Source organism: Schistocerca nitens, chromosome 9, assembly GCF_023898315.1.
Source record: "Schistocerca nitens isolate TAMUIC-IGC-003100 chromosome 9, iqSchNite1.1, whole genome shotgun sequence".
In the NCBI taxonomy this organism is placed as follows: Eukaryota; Metazoa; Arthropoda; class Insecta; order Orthoptera; family Acrididae; genus Schistocerca; species Schistocerca nitens.
The window spans coordinates 419968689-419989616 of record NC_064622.1 but is presented as its reverse complement, the minus strand read 5'-3'; the positions used below and the strand labels follow the sequence as shown (position 1 = coordinate 419989616).

At 40.5% G+C, this 20928-nt stretch overlaps 1 protein-coding gene and 1 long non-coding RNA gene across 3 annotated transcripts in view; both read right to left on the bottom strand.

The window, feature by feature from the left end:
- Nucleotides 1–20928, bottom strand: part of LOC126204286 (numb-like protein) — a 434856-nt gene that overhangs the window by 241367 nt on the left and 172561 nt on the right. The gene's annotated exons all lie outside the window — the stretch shown is intronic.
- LOC126203648 (uncharacterized) lies at nucleotides 2415–15794 on the bottom strand. Of its 2 annotated transcripts, none has more exons than XR_007540329.1 (7): nucleotides 15700–15794; nucleotides 15391–15588; nucleotides 15090–15281; nucleotides 14782–14994; nucleotides 14475–14671; nucleotides 14178–14362; nucleotides 2415–2690 (listed from the first exon to the last, which is right to left on the bottom strand). It is a non-coding gene; the product is annotated as an uncharacterized LOC126203648 (long non-coding RNA). The 2 variants fall into 2 exon arrangements; XR_007540328.1 differs by having other exon boundaries at nucleotides 14782–14979.

Genomic DNA, 20928 nt, shown 5'->3' with positions numbered 1-20928 from the left:
CAGGACTGAGATCTGATGGATGGTCCTTGGTGAATGTGGATATGCTGCAATACGTTTCCCTAATGGATCTCACATGTGCTCGATGGGATTTACGTCTCAAGAAACGGACAGGCCAGCCCATTTGCCAAATATTCTCTCACTGCAAGAGAACCTCCAACAGTGTTGTTCGATTCGGCTGGACATTATTATTCATCAGGGGCCCTTACGAAACTTTAGCGCTTTCATAGTTTTAAATAACAACAGTATTTGGAATAAGATCGTAGTTAGGATGACAGTTGCGTGAACTGAAAAAAGTTCTTTAAAAATAAACCGAAAAAGAAAAATAATAATCAAATTTATGACGCACCCTTTTCTATATATTTCCACACAGAAAATTTGAACGAAATTGTTTCCAGAGCTTTAGTATACCTCGCTGTAAATGATATATCGTATAAGAATTTGAGCTTCATGAACTTTTTATTTTTCATTTTCCTTAAGGGATACGAAAATGTTAGTTGATTTAGTTGGTCCTGAAATGGCTACATGCAACTGCCTGTAAGTAAAGAATGGATATGATAAATACGATCCTGCGTTTGGAAACTTTTGTCCCTGTGACTTGCTTATAGCGACAGCAAATACAAATTTTCATTCACTTCTTACCTGGTATTCACCCAGTCCTCAATAAATTGTAACTGTATTTTGTGATTTTGGTTGCATTTATTACTTCATGTAAGTACGTTAGGCCGTATCAGCAATATGTAAATCACAATTTATGTTGACAATGACTAATATCTTTGTCGTTTCGAAACGTATATTCGTTTAGAAAAGTCAACCTGTATGACGGGCAGAGATAATGGACTACTGCAGTGGTCACTGTTATTATCTATGACACTGACGTATACAAATTATCCAGTTAATAAGAAGTTATTACAAATAAGATAATATGAGAAATGAGTCTGTTGTTCGTAAGTAATAGGATAGCTTCACAAAATACAGGTACGATACTGGGCATCCATGATGCTCTTTTGCCTACGATAGTTCAAAATTTTCGACAAACAGTAAGTTTTTAGCACAAACTCTGAATGAAGTATGAGAAACAATTCAAAATTTTCTAATGATGCTATTACTCTGCATGATTAGAATGTCTTGAAGAAGAGGGATGTTGATTTGACAAATAATATTTATTATGAAAATTGAAGCCAGTGCCGAATGCACCTCCGGAAAGACAAACGAGGGAAACAAGTACAGTGTCGCAATAACGTTGACAGGTGGGTGTGGAGGTCATTCCGATCAAGTAACATTATGCCTTTGCCCACGATTAACACCTGCACCACAAAAACAATATTGTTCGACAATGTTCCTGGATTCATTACCTATTACTACCTCTCACCACATGGGGGAAGATCCAGCTTCCCAGAAATAGTGTTTTGATACAGCAGTCAATATCTACTATGTGTTGTGCAATACTTGACATGTATTTACATTCCCCTAAAAGCTAGAAGTATCAGTTTGCTACAATGGAAGAGTAAAAATAATGTATTTCACTTTCTGACTTTCAGTAATAGAAAAAGATACAAAAATGTTGTGCGAAAGAGCTGTTGGGTGTGATCCAACTCGAAAGACTGTGCTCTAAAGTTTGCCTTTGTCGCACCACACTCCGGCCACCAGTCATGGAAGTTGGCTGATAGGGACCGATGTCCACTCAGGTGACTGAAAGGCGTCATTTCCTCAACCAATGATGTATGTTGGTGCACCCGCTCTGCCAAGCATGAAATTATTTCGTTTTTATTCTGACTTTTCATATGAAATATCTGTGATGAAGCGAATGAACACAGTGCAGTAACTAAATTGGTGTGGCCATTTCGCAGGCAGAGTGTGTCATTGGCGATGTTTAAGTGTTAAGATTTGCATGGGTAAAAAGACAGGATTATTAGTTTGTAGCTGTGTCTGTGACAACCACAGATAAATTATTCTTTATTATAAGTTTCTTTTCTCAGGCATTATCTCTCGATCTGGGACTGTTATACTCTGAAGATGGCTTCGGAAACATGAAGCTCTGGAAACTTGATCTGTATTGAGAGTTCTGCCATGAAGAAATTGCAAGGTTGGTGATGCATAACATACATTGCTACAGGTAGGCTAAGTGGTTGGCAGTGAATGCATTCAACAATGCTGTTAAATTTCTGATGGAACAAGATGCTGAATGAAAGTGAATAGGCCAATGCATGTACCATTGTATAACTAACGCTTTACTACAAAGGTAAAACAGATGCCCTACACTGATCTCAGTGAATGTTTTTACGAGAACTATTAAACAACAATAGTTACGCTCAATGAGTATTCTCATGTTGCTCAAATAATTTGTTTATTGTAAACAAAACTCAGTTTTAAATGCCAGGCAAACATTGCTGACTGAACTGATGTTAGCCTCACAATGACGTAATGAGTCTGTTGTAGCAGCAGAACCACAGCGTCTCCAGCCAATAGGTGGTGTCTTGTCAGTGTCCATGACATCGGCATGTGGTGCTGCTAGTCTGTTGGCTGCACTTATAGTAGGCGGATGCCCCCCACAACAGGAAAAAAATCCTCGTCGGTGATAAGCTGTCCCCGTTGCCTGGAAGGTGGGTGTCCTCCCCAATAGTAATGACTTTGTCACTGCTGGCTGACCCGTCACATGGGACATTAGGCCTGACCACGACAAACAAGCACACCTGTGGACAACAAACACGCTGATTAAAGTGCTGGTGCCTATGCCACACAAGAGAAATGTCAAATTTCAAGTTGTATGCCAAAACACATAGACCTTACACATAAAGAGTAGAGGGAGGTGCATATCACAATGAAGAATTCATCAAAAGGAGTCAGTTTCCAACTTTGAAACAAATTTTAAACTGGAAAAAATTATTACATTTTAGAAGATTCGCCTCTTTAGCTGTTACCACCATGGATTTCAAACGTATAAGCTACAGTTTCTATGTTTTACAGTTATATGAGGGACATCCTTATATTTTAATCTTGCCATGTGGCTTTGTGGTTAATGATACTTTGAGAAAGGTAATGATATGATGTAATTTTTGCCTAGTGAAGTTACTAGTGCCAATATTTTGTTAATTTTTGTTTGTTTCAATCTGCTCATATCGTTTGTTACTGTTTATACCACTACGTTGTACCATAATATCCAAGAGTGTGAAACTAGCTATGGATGAAACTGGCTAATCGCCTAACATCTTTCAGTACAATCTTCTCGTACTTCCAGCCATGTCAAGAAGTTGTACTTCCATGGATTTCTGAACAAATGCTGTAAGCCCACTGTGAAGCGGTAACCAACTGTTGCCTGGTTGCTGCCCTCATCTTTACTTAGCCATGGAACCAGATGCTCCTAAGGCCATTCACATGAGACTTTGAGGATATAGCTTTGGATACTACTCGCAGAAAGCCAAGTTGCTCTTACTACCTTTTCTACAACTCATTCGCTCTCTACTTCTTTTACAGCAGACCAATTCATAGATGATGTCTTGAGACAGGTGAATGATGTAACTAAGTACTGTAATCATTTCTCAAGGTCCATTTTTTGACAGAATATTGGTCTACAGCAATTTAGTGAGAACTGCTGATAGATTTCCGGACCGAAGACTAGTATCAAACTGGTCAGGGCACAGGAGGAGGCATTCTGTAAGTACTGATGAGGGGGTAGCTGTGCAGTTGCTGTGGGTATAAAACTTTTGTTACCATTCTGTGTTTGGTGAGAACTTGTAGCACCACTCCGTGACAATTACGAGAATTATGAACGTTTCCTCGAAAGAGTCTAATATTCAACATGGCCCTTACATTATAGTGCAAAATATACCACAGCAACTGCGGGAAGATGGAAGACTGGTGCCCCTTTGATGATGTGCATGACAGGCAACAGAAAATGAGTCATGCTGATGACCAGTTTTAAGTAGAATACTGGCAAGAAATAGTGAGGAGTATAAATGAAGTGTGTATAGCAGCTGCCACAGGTGACCTTGGTGGCGAGGAGGTGCACTCAGTGGGGGAACAAGATTGCTTAATAGCTTGGTTGGGCAGTTGATGGGAAGTTCTAGTGAACTTGGTAGGAATGGAGACATTGATGAGTGGGGAGACATTACTGCACCACCGAGTGTGTGTGAAGAGTCACCTGACTTGCACACCAGCTATTATTATGACATAACTGACGAATTAAACACTGCTGGTACTATTGGAATTGTGTGAAAGTTTGACAAAAAGCAGGAACAATAAGAAATAAAAATTCATTGATGTGGCGAGTGTGGGGACCAGGCTCCAGAACAGTATATGAAAGACTGCAAGGAAGCAAGCACTTCTGAACTGCAAGCGAGAGAATTCAAACAAGCATGTTTATTTCAAAATGCAAGAGTGCCTCTAGACGAAACTAATATGATTTATAAATTTGTATTTGATAGAGATTCCAAATATGAACTGCCATCAAGATTTGATAGCACTTATGCATTGTGCTTTTAGACTCCCAGGCTGAATGGTGAATAGGAAGAGAAATGATAGAAATTCGATGCCTGTGACTGAGTTTGGTAAAAAAAGCCAAAATAAAAGAGTTGTTGTATGGAGGAGAGCTGGTGCCCATTTCAGCTGATATCAATCCGACTGTAAAAGTAGCCGTAGGTGGTTTAGAAAGTGAGGTATTGGTTGACACTGTTCATAGATTGCAGTGACTTCACCCAGCAAAATGGACACAGTACTACTGCTGATCTGTAACGTTAAAATTTTTGGTGCTACAGGGATGGTGTCGAAAAACTATCCAACACGAAGTCAAACTACTCTTGCAGTTCAAAGTTTTGGTCACAGAAATGCACACGTTAGAGAAATCAGAAACTCAGTGTTAACATGTTCATAGGTACCGATTTTTTAATATGCATTGTTGTGATGTAAATGACGAGTGCTGTTGTATAATAATGTACATGCAATGTTAATGTATTTTATTTCTTTGGCGCTCTTTAACAACTAAATAACTAAAGTCATTATTTTATGTTCAGTGGTTGGTAAAACGCACCTGTGTGTGGTTTTTCTGTATATTGTTGTTGTTGTTGTTGTACGTGATTTGTGTTGAACCGGTACCTAATAAACCATGTGTATTTCCAAATATGCAAATACTCGTTTTCTAACAAAATCTCAGCAGGTTATGGGCCCAGGTGCGCGCTAAAAGGACACTTGTACCAAAATAATAACGTAGCTCTGTGCAAAAGGTTTTTAAAGTTGTCTCCAAGAAGACGTTTTTGAAATTCTTAATTCCACGCAACCAACGATGAATTCAACAAGAATTATCAACATTGGAGTGGTGGAAGGCAAAACAAATTGGAACACTTGGAAATACAAAATAAGTATTTGTCTATGAGGAATTCCTGGCGCACTTGATGTTGTGGAAGGCAGGTTAGTGAAACCTAGTATTATTTCAGAAAGTCCTACTGTTGAACAAAGGGTGATCTACAAAACTGCTTTAGAAGCTTTTAACAAAGCAGACAGCAACGCTCTACTTGTTTTGACTACAAATATGTTGGAAAAAACTTTGCAGAAAATAATCCATATAAACACAGCATGTGAAGTGTGGACATAATTACACAAAATATTTGATGGTTTCTTTGAAGACAAAGTTTACAACCTTTGTTTGCAGTCCTTTAGTTACAAAAAGGCTCCTGAAGACGATATTGCGACACATATTTCCAAACTGAAAAATTTGTGGAGTGAATTGGAACAGGAAATGACTAAAGATATCGTAAATAATTCAGAAATGCCTGATTTGTTTTTGATTTGTAAAATATTAGGTACACTACCAGAAGACTATTTTTCGTTTAAATCTAGTTGAATGCTAACGTCTAGAGATGACAGAACAATTGATAATTTAACAAATCAATTGTGTGCATATGAAAAAGCTCTGAGTACAAAGGAGGATGATTTTAGTAAACAAGAAGCCCTCACTACAGACTCATCAAGTCTGTCATTTCAGCAAGTAAATCCAATAGAGAAGAAGAAGAAAATATGTAATTACTGCAAGAAACCCAACCATACAATTAAAGTGTGCAGAAAGTGGGCAGCGGATGGCAAACCTCCAAAACTGGCTACCACAGATACAAATACGCTACTTCTTGCTGTGACATCTTCTTTGACGAACTCTGAATGTAGAAATGACGACTGGTATATAGACAATGGTGCAACAAGTCACATTACAAATCATAGGAATTGTTCCAAAACATTTCAGTCTTTTCTAACAAAACACTCAGTTACTACAGCTAATGGTGACATAATTGAAGCAATTGGAAAAGGTTCAATAGACACAGAAGCAGCAGTTGGAGGAAAATGGAACAGAATTACCTTGACAGATGTATGGTATGTACCTCAGATTCACAAGAATCTATTCTCTGTTCTTCCAGCACAGGATAAACATCCAGAAAGTAAATCCACATAAACTGGAGAAATTTATCATCTTAAGATTGATAATGTCACTAGATTGGTAGGTGATCGCTTTGTAGGCCTTTTTAAACTTGCTGTAAGAAATGTGAAACCTAGCTCCCTGAGCGAAGTTTATACCACTAGCAGAGACAATATGTTGCAGCTCGATCACGAAAGATTTGGAAACAAGAATAAGCGCCATGTGAAGTCAGTACTTTGTGGCGAGTTAAATATTGAGGTGGAAATGGACAGTGAACTTTGTGAAGGCTGTATCGATGGCAAGGCTCATCGTTTAGCATTTGGCAACAGAAAGAGGACAGCAGAACCAGGTGAGCTTATTCACGCTGATGTACGTGGTCCGTTTCAAGTACCTCCTGCGTCAGGACGCTGGTATTTTGTTCTTTTAAAAGATGATTGAACAAAGTTTAGGGTAACATATTTCATACAAGAAAAGTCTGGAGTTGCAGAATATTTAAGGCAGTTAATAGCTGAAGCAAAAGCTGCTGGACATACCATCAAGGAACTTCTGAGTGATAATGGGAAAGGATTTGACAACAAACAAGCAAAAGAGATTCTTCACAAAGAGGGTATAATTAAAAGCCTCACAATACCATACACTACAGAACAAAATGAGTGCAGTGAAAGAGAGAACTGTACAGTTGTGGAAACTGCCAGAGCCATAATGCATGCACATGCAAACATCCCACAGAAACTTTGTTGGTGAACACGACCTTCTCCATATGAATTGTGGTATGAAAGAAGCCAAGACTGAAACATCTGCCGGTGATAGGCTCCACTTGCTTTACTCATATTCCAAAACAACAGAGAAGGAAGATGGACCATAAAGCACTGAAAGGATTCCTTATTGGATATGATCACAATGAAAGTTACACAATTTATTGTGGAGAAGTGTTCAAACCCATTAGATCACAAGATACCATCTTTGAGGAGAGGCCACTGAAGAGTGAGAAAAGTTCAACTTTTCCAGTGAATGTTTTCAATCATCAGGATCCAGCGTCTTAGACTGCAGACCAATGGTATTGATACTGAGAGTGAAGAGGATGGCATTTGCTTGGATGTAGATGAAGACCCTCAGGAGGAAAATCAGGGAGACACAAGTGGAGAAGCTTTACCATGTCTATGTTATAGGTTAACCGTCAGACCTCCACAAAATTTGATGATTATATAATGAACCTCTCAATATCTTTCCAAGAACAAGATACATACAGCGATGCCATGAAGTCTGTTCAAAACGATTTCTGGAAGGAAGCTACGGATTCTGAAATAAAAGCTCTTCAAGAAAATAAAACGTGGGATGTGGTTGACCCACCATATACAAAGAGGGCCATTTCTAATAGATGGGTGTATAAAGTTAAAACAAATGCTGATGGCTCAGTCAATAAATTCAATGCAAGATTGGTGATTAAGGGTTATTCGCAGCAGAGAGGAGTTGACTATGACCAGACGTTCAGTCCTGTAGCTAGAGTGTCTACCATTCGAGCACTACTAAATGTGAGAGAATGAAACTTTAACAAACTGATGTTTCAATTGCTTTTCCTTATGGTGATTTAAAAGAAACCATTTATATGCAACAACCTCAAGGATGTGTTGATGTGCCGGCCGGGGTGTCGGAGCAGTTCTAGGCGCTACAGTCTGCAACCGCGCTACCGCTCTGGTCGCAGGTTCGAATCCTGCCTCGGGCGTGGATGTGTGTGATGTCCTTAGGGTAGTTAGATTTACGTAGTCCTAAGTTCTAGGGGACTGATGACCTCAGAAGTTAAGTCCCATTGTGCTCAGAGCCATTTGAACCATTTTTGATGTGATGATGGGTCTGGGAGAGTATGTCGCTTGAAGAAAAGGCTATATGGACTGAAGCAGGTTCCGCATTGCTGGAATGAGAAGTTCAATAATCATCTCACTAAATTGGGCTTTGTGAGGAGTGAAGCTGATCCTTGTCTTTTCATGAGAGAGTAAGGCTGTAAGAAAATATTCCTTATGTTTTATGTTGATGATGGTCTGATTGCAGCTCACAGGAACAGGAACATGAAGACATTGTCAGTGATTTAAGAGAAGAGTTTAAAATTACTTCAGTGCCTGCATCATTTTTCTTAGGTCTGGAAATTGACCAACAAGAACATGTGTAAGTCAAACTCATTAGACAGAGAAAGTACTAGAACGTTTCAACATGAAGAACTACAAGGCTGTAACTATGCCCATTATAAATAACAATGATACCGAAGAAAGTCCTCGCAACTCTGAATTTCCATACAGGAAAGCTGTTGAGCACTGATGTTTCTGATGTGTGGGAGACGTCCTGACATTGCATACGCTGTCAGTGTTGTATCAAGAAATCTTGAAAATGAACAGATCGTGATATAGTGAAAGTTAAAAGAACCTTACGATACCTGAGAGGCACAACAAATTATGGACTTGTATATAAAAACAATTCTAAGAAGCAGGTTTTTGAGTGTTCTTGTGATGCCGACCATGTTGGTGGTGATCTTGGCTCTGGGTGCTCAACATCTGGTGTCCTTTGTCTGTACTCTGGGGCATCTATCTCCTGGATTAGTCAAAGGCAATCTTCTGTTGCCACATCCACAACTGAAGCAGGGGTTGTGGCTGCCAGTGAAGCTGCTCGAGAAATTTTCTGGATCAAGAACCTTCTGACAGAATTGGACCAATTGGAGGCAACACCAGTTCTACAGGCTGACAACGAAGCTGCTATCCGGCTTGCCCAGAATCCCGAGTTTCACTTAAGAATGAAGCATATTCAAGCAAGGCATTTCTTTGTTCATGAACTAGTTAGTGCTTATGAAATCACAGTTGCAAAAATAGACACTGTAGAACAACTTGCTGATATACTTAAAAAGCCAGTTTTCCATTAGATATCAGTATTTATGTAATAAGATTAGACTTTGCAAGTTATTAAATAAGGGAAAGTGTTAATGTATTTTATATCTTTGGTGTTCTTTAATAACTAAATAACTAAAGTCAGTATTTCTTGTTCAGTGGTTGGTAATACGCATCTGTGTTGGTTTCTCTGTATGTTGTAATTGTTGTCGTATGTGCTATGTGTTGAACCGGTACCTAATAAACCATGTGTATTTCCAATTATGCAAATATTCGTTTTCTAACAAAATCTCAGCATGCAGGAAAAGGCAGTCATCAGATCAGGGAAGTTAAACACCATCAGACTGGGCTAGAACTTGGATGGGTAACCACTCGGTCTGCCGAGCGCTGTTGGTAAGCGGGGTGTACTCAGCCCTTGTGAGGCAAACTGAGGAGCTACATGATGGAGAAGTAGCAGCTCCGGTCCTGTAAACTAAAAGTCAGTAGTGCGATGTGCTGACCACATGCCCCTCCACATCTGCATTCAGTGACACCTGTGGGTTGAGGATGACATGGCACCATGTCGGTACCGCTAGAACTTCATGGCGCCTGTTCACGCAGAGTTTAGTTAGGAAAATGCAGTAGTAACACAATTATTGTAGCAAAAGGAGCCTTTCTGGAAAATTTTGAACTTCGAAGTAGGACCAAAGGTTGTAATGAAAAAGAAGTATGAAATATAAGTTTGTATCTTTGTAGAGTTCAAAGGGAAGCAGACAAAGGATGTAAGAGTTATCCTCTGGAAGGTGGATCAGAAACAGATGCATGTAAAGTAGATGAAAGGATGGTGGATGAGGCACATTAAAAAGGGTATGAGGTTTCCTGCTCTATGGGAAACTTCACAGTGAGGTGACTGTGCGTACTTGAGCTGGGTAGAACAATGCATTCTTTCCTTGTTCTATTCTCCTCCTCATCTGTTTAATCTATTGCTGGTAGTCTTCAGTATGTGCGTATAGACAACAGAGAAATCAGAAAGTTATTGAAATGGCAAGAGAATATGTGAAGTAAGTCAATGGTTGGATACAGGATGTCATGAGAATATCATGATAAACGTAAAATCCCGAAAGTAGAACAGTGTGAATAGAGTTTTGAAATACAGAGAAAATAACAAGGGGGATATGAAGTGAAAACAAGACAAAATTCTGGCTAAACCACGATATTGGAAGTAACGCTCTGTGATATACATCTATGAACAGTGTTTTTATGGTTTAAGTAAAATAGGTTACAAGAGGAATAAATGTAATAGAAATGTAACTTGGAACTAAGGTAACAGTGCAGAATATGTAATATATATGAGGGCAAGTATCTGATGTTTAGAAGATGAGTAATTTGTGTCACAAACAGGTGTGTGATCTGTATATTTTATGTAACTGGGTAAGGAAATAAGAGACTGAGCAGTGTGGAGCACCAGAATAGGTGGTCTCAGAAGTGTAAATATAAAAAGATCTAGTGATTAAGTAAATGTAGCAAATGCAATCAAGAAAGTATATTTTTCAGTCTATAATAAACAAAAAAGTACAATAATGGACGGGGAAAAGTCTATGGAGTCATGAGTGGTATTCCTTGGACAGAGTAAATCATAATGAGTAATAACGTTAAGCTTCCATCACTAAAGTCATGTCTAAAATTATTCTGAAAATATTTGGAAAAAGTAGTGTAACAAATTAATCTGTGTGTACTTAGAAAACAAACTTTGTTACATGGTGAGGAAAATGGTTGCCTTCAGGTGTCTTTATGAGGCTAATATTCTGACATCTATGAACCTAACTCACATCTCGAGAAAGTGGGCTCTGGAGTAAGAACAGGAGTGGACGATGGTGTTGATGAGGTACAAGGTGTCATGGCAGACATGGTGGACAGCAATACTCTCTTTTGTCCCATGCCTAGGGTTAGATGTCAAGGTGGAGGGTCATAATCACTTACCTCATATCTTACAGGTTAACACACCAGCACTAGCATGTGAAACTGGGTGGTGAAGTTAGATGTGAAGTGTTAAGTAGTACGACAAAGTAACTGTGATAACACTACATGCATAGCATAAAGAGATACTCTTACTGAAATATGTTGTATTTGAATTAACTTTAAATTTAATACACACACACACACACAACAAAGATGATGTGACTTACCAAATGAAAGTGCTTGCAGGTCGACAGACACACAAACAAACACAAACATACACACAAAATTCAAGCTTTCGCAACAAACTGTTGCCTCATCAGGAAAGAGGGAAGGAGAGGGAAAGACGAAAGGATGTGGGTTTTAAGGGAGAGGGTAAGGAGGGGATTGGAATGACTCCTTACAATGTGAGAAGGTTGAGACATGGCAGTGTAGATTCTTCCACTTTGCATGCTCAGCACACTCATAGCTAATCTGTTGATAAATTAAAATGATGGAGAGTGATAAGTATATGCATTCACAGGATGATGTACATAGGCTGGCCGCGGTGGTCTAGCGGTTCTAGGCCCTCAGTCCGGAGCCGCGCGACTGCTATAATCGCAGGTTTGAATCCTGCCTCGGGCATGGATGTGTGTGATGTCCTTAGGTTAGTTAGGTTTAAGTAGTTCCAAGTTCTAGGGGACTTATGACCTTGGAAGTTGAGTCCCATAGTGCTCAGAGCCATTTGAACCATTTTTTGATGTACATAGGGGTTGGGTTGGTTGGGTTGTTTGGGGGAAAGAGACCAAACAGCGAGGTCATCGGTCTCATCGGATTAGGGAAAGATGTGGAAGGAAGTCAGCCATGCACTTTCAAAGGAACCATCCTGACATTTGCCTGGAGGGATTAAGGGAAATCACTGAAAACCTAAATCTGGATGGCCGGACGCGGGATTGAGCCGTCGTCCTCCCGAATGCGAGTCCAGTGTGCTAACAATTGCGCCACCTCGCTCACTGATGATGTACATAGAATTTGATTACAGTAAGTTTTGCAAAAACATGCTTTGTGATTTCAGTGTTAGATCGCAAGATATACCAGTTTCAACTAAGCACTGAAATTAGAATTTGTAGGACCACCTGAAGGCAGGAAGCTACCATTGTTGCATAGGGAGGAAAGGGAGGGGGACAAGGGCACCGTGTCATTAGGGCACGAAGGAGAGCATAGTTGCAGAAAGTTTCGGAGAGCTGACAAAAGGTTTCGCTAAGGCACAAACAATTAGTAAGACTGAATTTCTGAGGGCAGATATCACTTGGAAATCAGTGAACGGACGAGTCCAAGGAAAGAATGACCAAGGAAAGAAAAATAGTAAGTGCAAAAAACGCATTTTAAGACAGTAAAAATGAAGGGATAATTTTTCAGAGAGTGTTGCTAAAGAGTATCCACTGCAGAAACCAATATAGGACACTGCAGTTTTGATAGACAAATAATTGATAAAGTGGCTTGTCTGATGTCACAACAGCCTCATATATTCTAAGTAAGACAGACAGGCCATTGAATGGAAGAAAACGTCTTGGGGCTTGGCTGATGTCGGACTTACTTCAGACTGTAACCTGACTTGGTCACATCATACGCTTTGAATTTGTTCATTTCATATTAAATAAGACTAAAGACATAAAATCACATAGGCAGTCTTTTTAGTTGCCGTTTCAATATTTATTTCTGATGGTGGCAATATCTACAGACTTAGATGGAGGTAGTTTAAGTGAACAAAGCATATGGGAGGTCATACATTATGATTCAACCAACTGTCGGTCAGTGGGTTGAGGCCTTCATTGGTATACTGGCTCATTGTTGTAACAGGATGTCAACGATGGCCGTGTGGTTGAGCCCAGGTTGCTAGTGTGATTTTTGTTCTGAAGAAATCGTGTGATTTTATTCAAGGCAGAGTCCAAAACTTTGCTAAGAGCTACATGGCACAACATCAAAGGGATTTTAAGGTTGTCTACGAGTGACTAATTACGACACAGCGGCATTGTTTTGTATTCACATTAGTTTGTCTCCCAACTCCCTGAATTCAGATGAGTATTGTTGTCAATTTTGCACATTGGCAAGTTTGTGTTGGTATTCTGACCCTTTCCCGAGTGTTATTGTAGTCATGCAAGATTCAGTGATGTGTGCAGACTGGACTGCAGCATAAAAAGAACTGCATCATAGGTAGGGATTGCGTGGCTGGTTTTAAGGCACGCAGGCACTTAACGTAGTTCTATGACAAAATTAATTCCTGCACTCCTGTTGGACCGTCGATTACTGTCACATGCAAACTGTTCTGTATTACATTACATGTACTGCCTTGGTTCTTTCTGTCGATGCAGTCCAGTGTACTTAAATAACATCAAATTGATAAACTATGTTCACAAAATAACCAAGAGAAGGTCAACTATGTTACAGTTTAAGTTGAAATTTCAATGAATGTTGTTGATCAGTAGATCACAGGTAGCTAAAACAAACAACAGTCGGAAGTTACCGGTAAATAACGGTTTGTGTCTATTAGTATGGCTTTCACAAAGTGACAATCTGAGAGAGAAAAGGTTGTAATGAAATATTTCTGTCTGTAACATTGCAAGCTGTGGTGAAAAACGGACCAAATTTGTGAATGAGCGACTCTGTAGTTTTAGCCCGAACTGAAAAGTTAAGCAATGAGAAAAAAAAATGGAATGGTCTACAGGTGCTTACTAAGATGTGTGATCGCATGTCAGTGTTAGAAATGTAGACTGGTGATATGGGAGGAAATAAGAATAGTCCAACATAGTTGGGCAGATGTTGACACTAATCTGTGTGTACTCTGGAGTCAACAAAAGCTCTTTCCCATCCAACACGTCTAAGTAGACTGTAAATGAAAGCATTAAGTTTCATCAAACTGTACTGTTGTCGATGAAGGTAAATAAATAACCAAGTGTAAGATCACAAAATTATAGTAGAATGGAACATATACTCACCATTCTCCTTGTTCTCGAGACTGAAGACCGTTCTGCATGGTCTGCGGAATGCTGACTTCTTCAAGGTAAAATTAGCTCCTTCCTGGCCAACATTTCTGAGTAGTACTAGACACCGAAGGCCAATTTGTCTAGCCAGAAGGGCAGTTGCTGTTCTGGACCAAAATGCTCCTCACCGCAAAGTGGGCCTGATTAGACAGTGAAGAAACTGGGTACATTTCATCAAAGTGTATATTTAAGGATCATGGTAAAAATTGCAGAAGAATATAAGAACACAGAATCACAATGGAGTGTACTCACAGTCCCATCTCTTGCGCTCGAGTTTGAAGACTGTTTTATCTAGTGAGCAGGATGCTTGATACTCTGCACCAAATTCAGCTCCTTTCTAGACAACAGGCCTGAGTAGTACTTGGCCGTGAAGGCTGTTTTGTTAGCGAGCCGAATACCTGCTGCCCTGGACCAATATAGTCAACCTCCAGCCAGTAGGATTGAGTTAACTGTGAACAATAACGGTTACTTTTTATCAAAATGTAGCCACATCGCTAGAGGTAACAAATATAAACTAGTGTGTGAACAAAATATCAAGCAGACTGGATCGTATACTCACCATCCTACTTCCTGTTGTCGAGTCTGAACACCATCTCGCCTGGTGCGCGGAATGCTTCCTGCTCTGGGCTGAAACCAGCTTCTTCACGGAAAACAGACCTGAGTAGTGGTTGGCTCTGAAGGCTGTTTTGTCAAGTGTTCAGAACAGTTGCTGTTTTGGGCCAAAATCAGCACACTGCCAGCAAACAGGCCTGAGTAACTGTGAACAAAAGAACTATGTTTCATTAAAATTTACCCCAGTTGATCAATGTGAAAAATATAAACCAGTGTAAGAAGACATTATCACAGGACACTGGATTGGATACTCACCATTTTAGTTCCTTAGGTCGAGTTCGAACGCCGTTTTGCATGGCGAGCAGAATTCTTGCTGCTCCAGGCTATAATCAGATTCTTTCCGGCAAACAGTGCTTGGTCCTGAAGAGTGTTTTGTTTAGACAGCACAACACTTGCTGCTCTGGGCCAGTATAGTCACTCTTCTGTCCAGCAGGAATGTGTAGACTACTGTGAACGAAAAGGTTACATGTTATCAATATGTACCCATATCGATAGAGGTACAAAATATAAACAAGTGTGTGTACAAAATGTCAAGCAGACTGGATCATATACTCACCATCCTACTTATTGTGCTCTAGTCTGAATGGCGTTTTGTGTGGTGAGCGGAATGCTTGCTGCTCTGGACTAAAACCAGCTTCTTCCCGGCCTACAGGTCTGAGTAGTGCTGGCCACGAGGGCCATTTTGTGGAGTGTGCAGAACAGGTGTTCTTTGGGGCCAAAATTGGCACACTCCCAGCTAACATGCTTGAGAAGACTGTGAACAAAAGGGTTAAAGTTTATTAAAATGTACCCATATTGACAGAGCTAAAAAAAAATAAACAAGTTTATGAACACATTATCACATCAGTGTTGATTGTATACTAACCAGTCTACTTCTCGCACTCAACTTCTAGCGCGCAGAATGCTGGCTCCACATGGGGTAGAGCAAGTTCCTGTCCACCTGACATGCCTGAGTGCACTGTGAAGAAAAAGATTAACTTTCATGAAAACGCACCCTTGTTTACAAAGGTAAGAAACATAAACTGGTGTAAGAACACAATAAAATTTACAAAACTGATTAGTTAGTTGTGCAGTAAATTTAATCTCAACTGTTTACACCAAGATATGTGTAAGTTTACAGTGTAGAAAACATAGGGTAAAATGTTGTTATGATCAAAACACAAATGTCGCGTGAGTATCTACAGCAAGTAGTTTAGTTCTTGTGATACATGCTGAGCAGTGTTGGAGCAACTTTGTAGTGTTTTGGAGAGTGGATAGTAAGCATTTTATCCATTGCTGTAAATTTTTATTATTTAACGCTGGTTAAGACGGTCATACAGCCATCCAACACACCATTCAAGCAGTTCTATCTTTGCAGCATAAGTTCAGAAAATTTTCATCCCTCGACTACACTATCTCTCTCTCTCTCTCTCTCTCTCTCTCTCTCTCTCTCTCTCTCTCTCACACACACACACACACATTAATTTCAGAGTTGCTCACTGCATAGGTCGTCACGGTGGGTTTATTCTTTTTGGGAATAGCTGTCTTATTTCCATATTGTCTGCAATGAGGATGCTCGATAATAGGTTCAAGGGAATGACATCAGTATCAGGCAGAAGCGACGGGATGGTGGAAGGTCTCCTGTATCCCACATACAGAATCTGACGAAGTAGTATGCATGTTCCGTATTTCCATCGCTGGTAGGCAAACACGATGTGGTTAACGTCATCTCACACTCTGTATTGCCACATAGTGAGCCCACCCTCCTAGTTATGTAAACATGTGGTTTAAATGGTTCTTGCTTGAATTTTAGGAGTGCCAATGTTTCATAAGAACTTTGCACTATAGTTCACCTAGTATATCTGTAGAATTGTCGTATATACACTCCCAGAAACCATGGTCGGATAACAGTGTAACTACGTCTATGTTCACACGATCCATGCATTTGGAGCTTCCTGGCAGATTAAAACTGTTTGCCGGACCGAGACTCGAAGACTGGAAGTCTCATATCAGCGAACACTCCGCTGCAGAGTGAAAATCTCTTTCGGAATCAATGCATTTATAAAAGATTAGTGTAGCAATTCTCTAAGACAGAATGGCCACCAAGCTGTGTTAGTGGCGTTCATGTTTGGAGTTGTACCAGAACTGGTAGGATATATAAGGTATGTGAACAGCTTCAAATGTTGAGTGGTCACTGTAAATGACATTGGTATGCTGTATACACATGAGAGACAGCATTACCAGCTCCTGACTGGACTGAAAGTAACCTCAGAATGGGCGGCCATTTGGTTGGCTCGTCAAATAATGCAGTGTCAAGATGTCACATTGGTTTAAAATTGAACATACACATACACACACACACACACACACACACACACACACACACACACACACACACACACACACACACACACACACACGTGTAGGTTACTGTTAACACTACAACACAAATAGATCCATTTGGAGTGATGCCATGACTGGGAAGTACAGACTGCTTACAAATGCATGCACCATCATGCATTATGTTTCATGTGACAGTATCATGTTGCATTTTTTAACAGGACAATGCCTATCCACACATGGATGTATATCTGTGAACTATCTGCGTAACTGAGTATTCTTATGGCCTGCAAGATTCCTAGATCTATTCCTGATGGTGCATGATTTAGACCAGTTCGGACATCAACGACGTCATCATTCCTGTATCGAGAATATGAAGTATGATTACAGTGGTCGTGTGTTGGGATACCTCAGGAGAAGATACAACGGCTTCATGAAACCCTTTCTAACCAATTTAGATGATGCATCCAGGAAGGAGGGATTTCAGCATCTTGCTGATAAATAAAGTAAATTTGACTCAATGTGTTAATCACTGAAATAGCATCATGTATCCTCTCAATTTGTGAAATTTCATTTCATCTCCTCCGCCTTTTCTGGGTATTTCTCTATTTTAGTCAAACAGTGCAACTTGGACTCCACTGCAGCGATGTCCTCTGATAGAGGAAGATGTTATCCATTTCTGTCTTAATGCTTAATTTTATTTTGATTCCAGATGACATGTTCTGGATCTCTTGTGGGTTAATTTTAAGGGGTGGCCGGATTACTAGTCGGGATGCATGTATTGGTTCAGTACAGAATTGTGTCATAAAACCGTTGACCCGGTCCTGACAGAAGCTAGCTAGCCCACAGCTGATGTAACTGGTCCTTGATATCCTGGATAGTTTCACTGGGATGGAGATGGCGTACGAGCTGATGTCCTATATATTCTATTGGGTATAGAGCTAGTAGCTAAACATAACACAGAGAGCTGATAGGGACGCATGTTGCATGTGGACGATCGTTGTTCTCTTGAAAAATGGCACTATGATACTGTCTCATAGGAGGTACCACATGAAGATGCAGGATGTAAGTGACGTATTATTGTGCCATCAGAGTTCCCTTGGTCAATACCAGCCACGACCTGAAGTCATACCCGATTTTTCCCTACACTGGAATAATCATACAGCAATACTCCAAATGCAGCCTTCTGTGTTGTGGTGTTTATGCCAGCCTACACATGGTGTAGTAATCCCCTAGTCTGGCTGCTGGTTGTCTCTGACCAATGTTGCGGGATGACACAATGTTGAGGGAGTCCATTAATTGTTCTCAGACAGCAGACAAGGATATCAAAGGGTTACAAATGTTTCGTGCACAATAAGGAGTATCTCCCTTATGGTGTAATCATATGTGTTCGATTGGAACCATGACGATGAGTATACCTGCCCTCATATTCCCTTGCAGTCCACCATTGGGCCACTGTCACATCTGAATGCTTCAAAAACTTACACCTGCCAAGAGACTCTTTGAATTTCTGTCAGGCGCTATCTCCATTTCACATCATTTCACAGCGTCTCTGTGCCCTTCACAGTCATCACTTAATGTTGACTCTGTTTTGCCTCTTATAGAGGGTGTTACAAAAAGGTACGGCCAAACTTTCAGGGAACGTTCCTCACACACAAAGAAAGAAAATATGTTATGTGGACATGTGTCCAGAAACGCTTACTTTCCATGTTAGAGCTCATTTTATTACTTCTCTTCAAATCACATTAATCATGGAATGGAAACACACAGCAACGGAACGTACCAGCGTGACTTCAAACACTTTGTTACAGGAAATGTTCAAAATGTCCTCCGTTAGCGAGGATACATGCATCCACCCTCCGTCGCATGGAATCCCTGATGCGCTGATGCAGCCCTGGAGAATGGCGTATTGTATCACAGCCGTCCACAATACGAGCACAAAGAGTCTCTACATTTGGTAACGGGGTTGCATACACAAAAGCTTTCAAATGCCCCCATAAATGAAAGTCAAGAGGGTTGAGGTCAGGAGAGCGTGGAGGCCATGGAATTGGACCGCCTCCACCAATCCATCGGTCACCGAATCTGTTGTTGAGAAGTGTACGAACATTTCGACTGAAATGTGCAGGAGCTCCATCGTGCATGAACCACATGTTGTGTCATACATATAAAGGCACATGTTCTAGCAGTACAGGTAGAGTATCCCGTATGAAATCATAATAACGTGCTCCATGGAGCGTAGGTGGGATTACATGGGATCCAATCAAGACATCACCAACAATGCCTGCCCTAACGTTCACAGAAAATCTGTGTTGATGATGTGATTGCACAATTGCGTGCGGATTCTCGTCAGCCCACACATTATGATTGTGAAAATTTACAATTTCATCACGTTGGAATGAAGCCTGAACCGTAAAGAGAACATTTGCACTGAAATGAGGATTGACACATTGTTGGATGAACCATTCGCAGAAGTGTACCCGTGGAGGACAATCAGCTGCTGATAGTGCCTGCACACGCTGTACATGGTACGGAAACAACTGGTTCTCCTGTAGCACTCTCCATACAGTGACGTGGTCAACGTTACCTTGTACAGCAGCAACTTCTCTGACGCTGACATTAGGGTTATCGTCAACTGCACAAAGAATTGCCTCCTCCATTGCAGGTGTCCTTGTCGTTCTAGGTCTTCCATAGTCGCGAGTCATAGGCTGGAATGTTCCATGCTCCCTAAGACGCCGATCACTTGTTCTGTCGGGACACCTATGTTCTGGAAATCTGTCTCGATACAAATGTACCGCGCCACGGCTATTGCCCCGTGCTAATCCATACATCAAATGGGCATCTGCCAACTCCGCATTTGTAAACATTGCACTGACTGCAAAACCACGTTCGTGATGAACACTAACTTGTTGATGCTACGTACTGATGTGCTTGATGCTAGTACTGTAGAGCAATGAATCGCATGTCAACACAAGCACCGAAGTCAACATTACCTTCCTTCAATTCGGCCAACTGGCGGTGAATCGAGGAAGTACAGTACATACTGACGAAACTAAAATGAGCTCTAACATGGAAAGTAAGCGTTTCTGGACACATGTCCACATAACATCTTTTCTTTATTTGTGTGTGAGGAATGTTTCCTGAAAGTTTGGCCGTACCATTTTGTAACACCCTGAATATTTTACCAGGCCTAGTAACGACACTAAACATGAACAACAGTAATGCACGTATGTATGTATGGTGTCTGTTCTTTGTAAGATGTCCAAAAGAACAGACACCTTAAAATGATGTTTTCTGTGCGGATGCACTTACTTGTCTGAATTCTTGTGCGACTCATGTGAATAACCGCAAGCAGATGGGGGATAATGGACTCTAGTGTGTGGCATGTAGGAATCTGGGGAGGGCAGGAGATGTGATCAGGTGGCTTAAGTGATTAAAGGAACTGCTATAGAGAAGTGGAGCATCCGGATTCGAGTCCCAGTCCAACACAAATTTTCACATGTCGCCATTGGATTTATTACAATGCCTATATGTAGCTGTGTCTGTGAGATTTCTAACACTAGGGCCCTCTGGTGGGCCCTTCTACCAGTCACAGAGGACTGCCACTCTAATCGTTTACTTCCCATCGATGGTGTACAGGTACACAAAGTCACACTTGACATCCAGCCAAGTCTTCTGGGTGCTTCATTAATTAATTTATTTATTTTCAGGCAGTATAATTTGTAGTCAGTTTGGAACTGATTTTGTTAAATATGTGCTTTATCAACTAGCTGTCTAC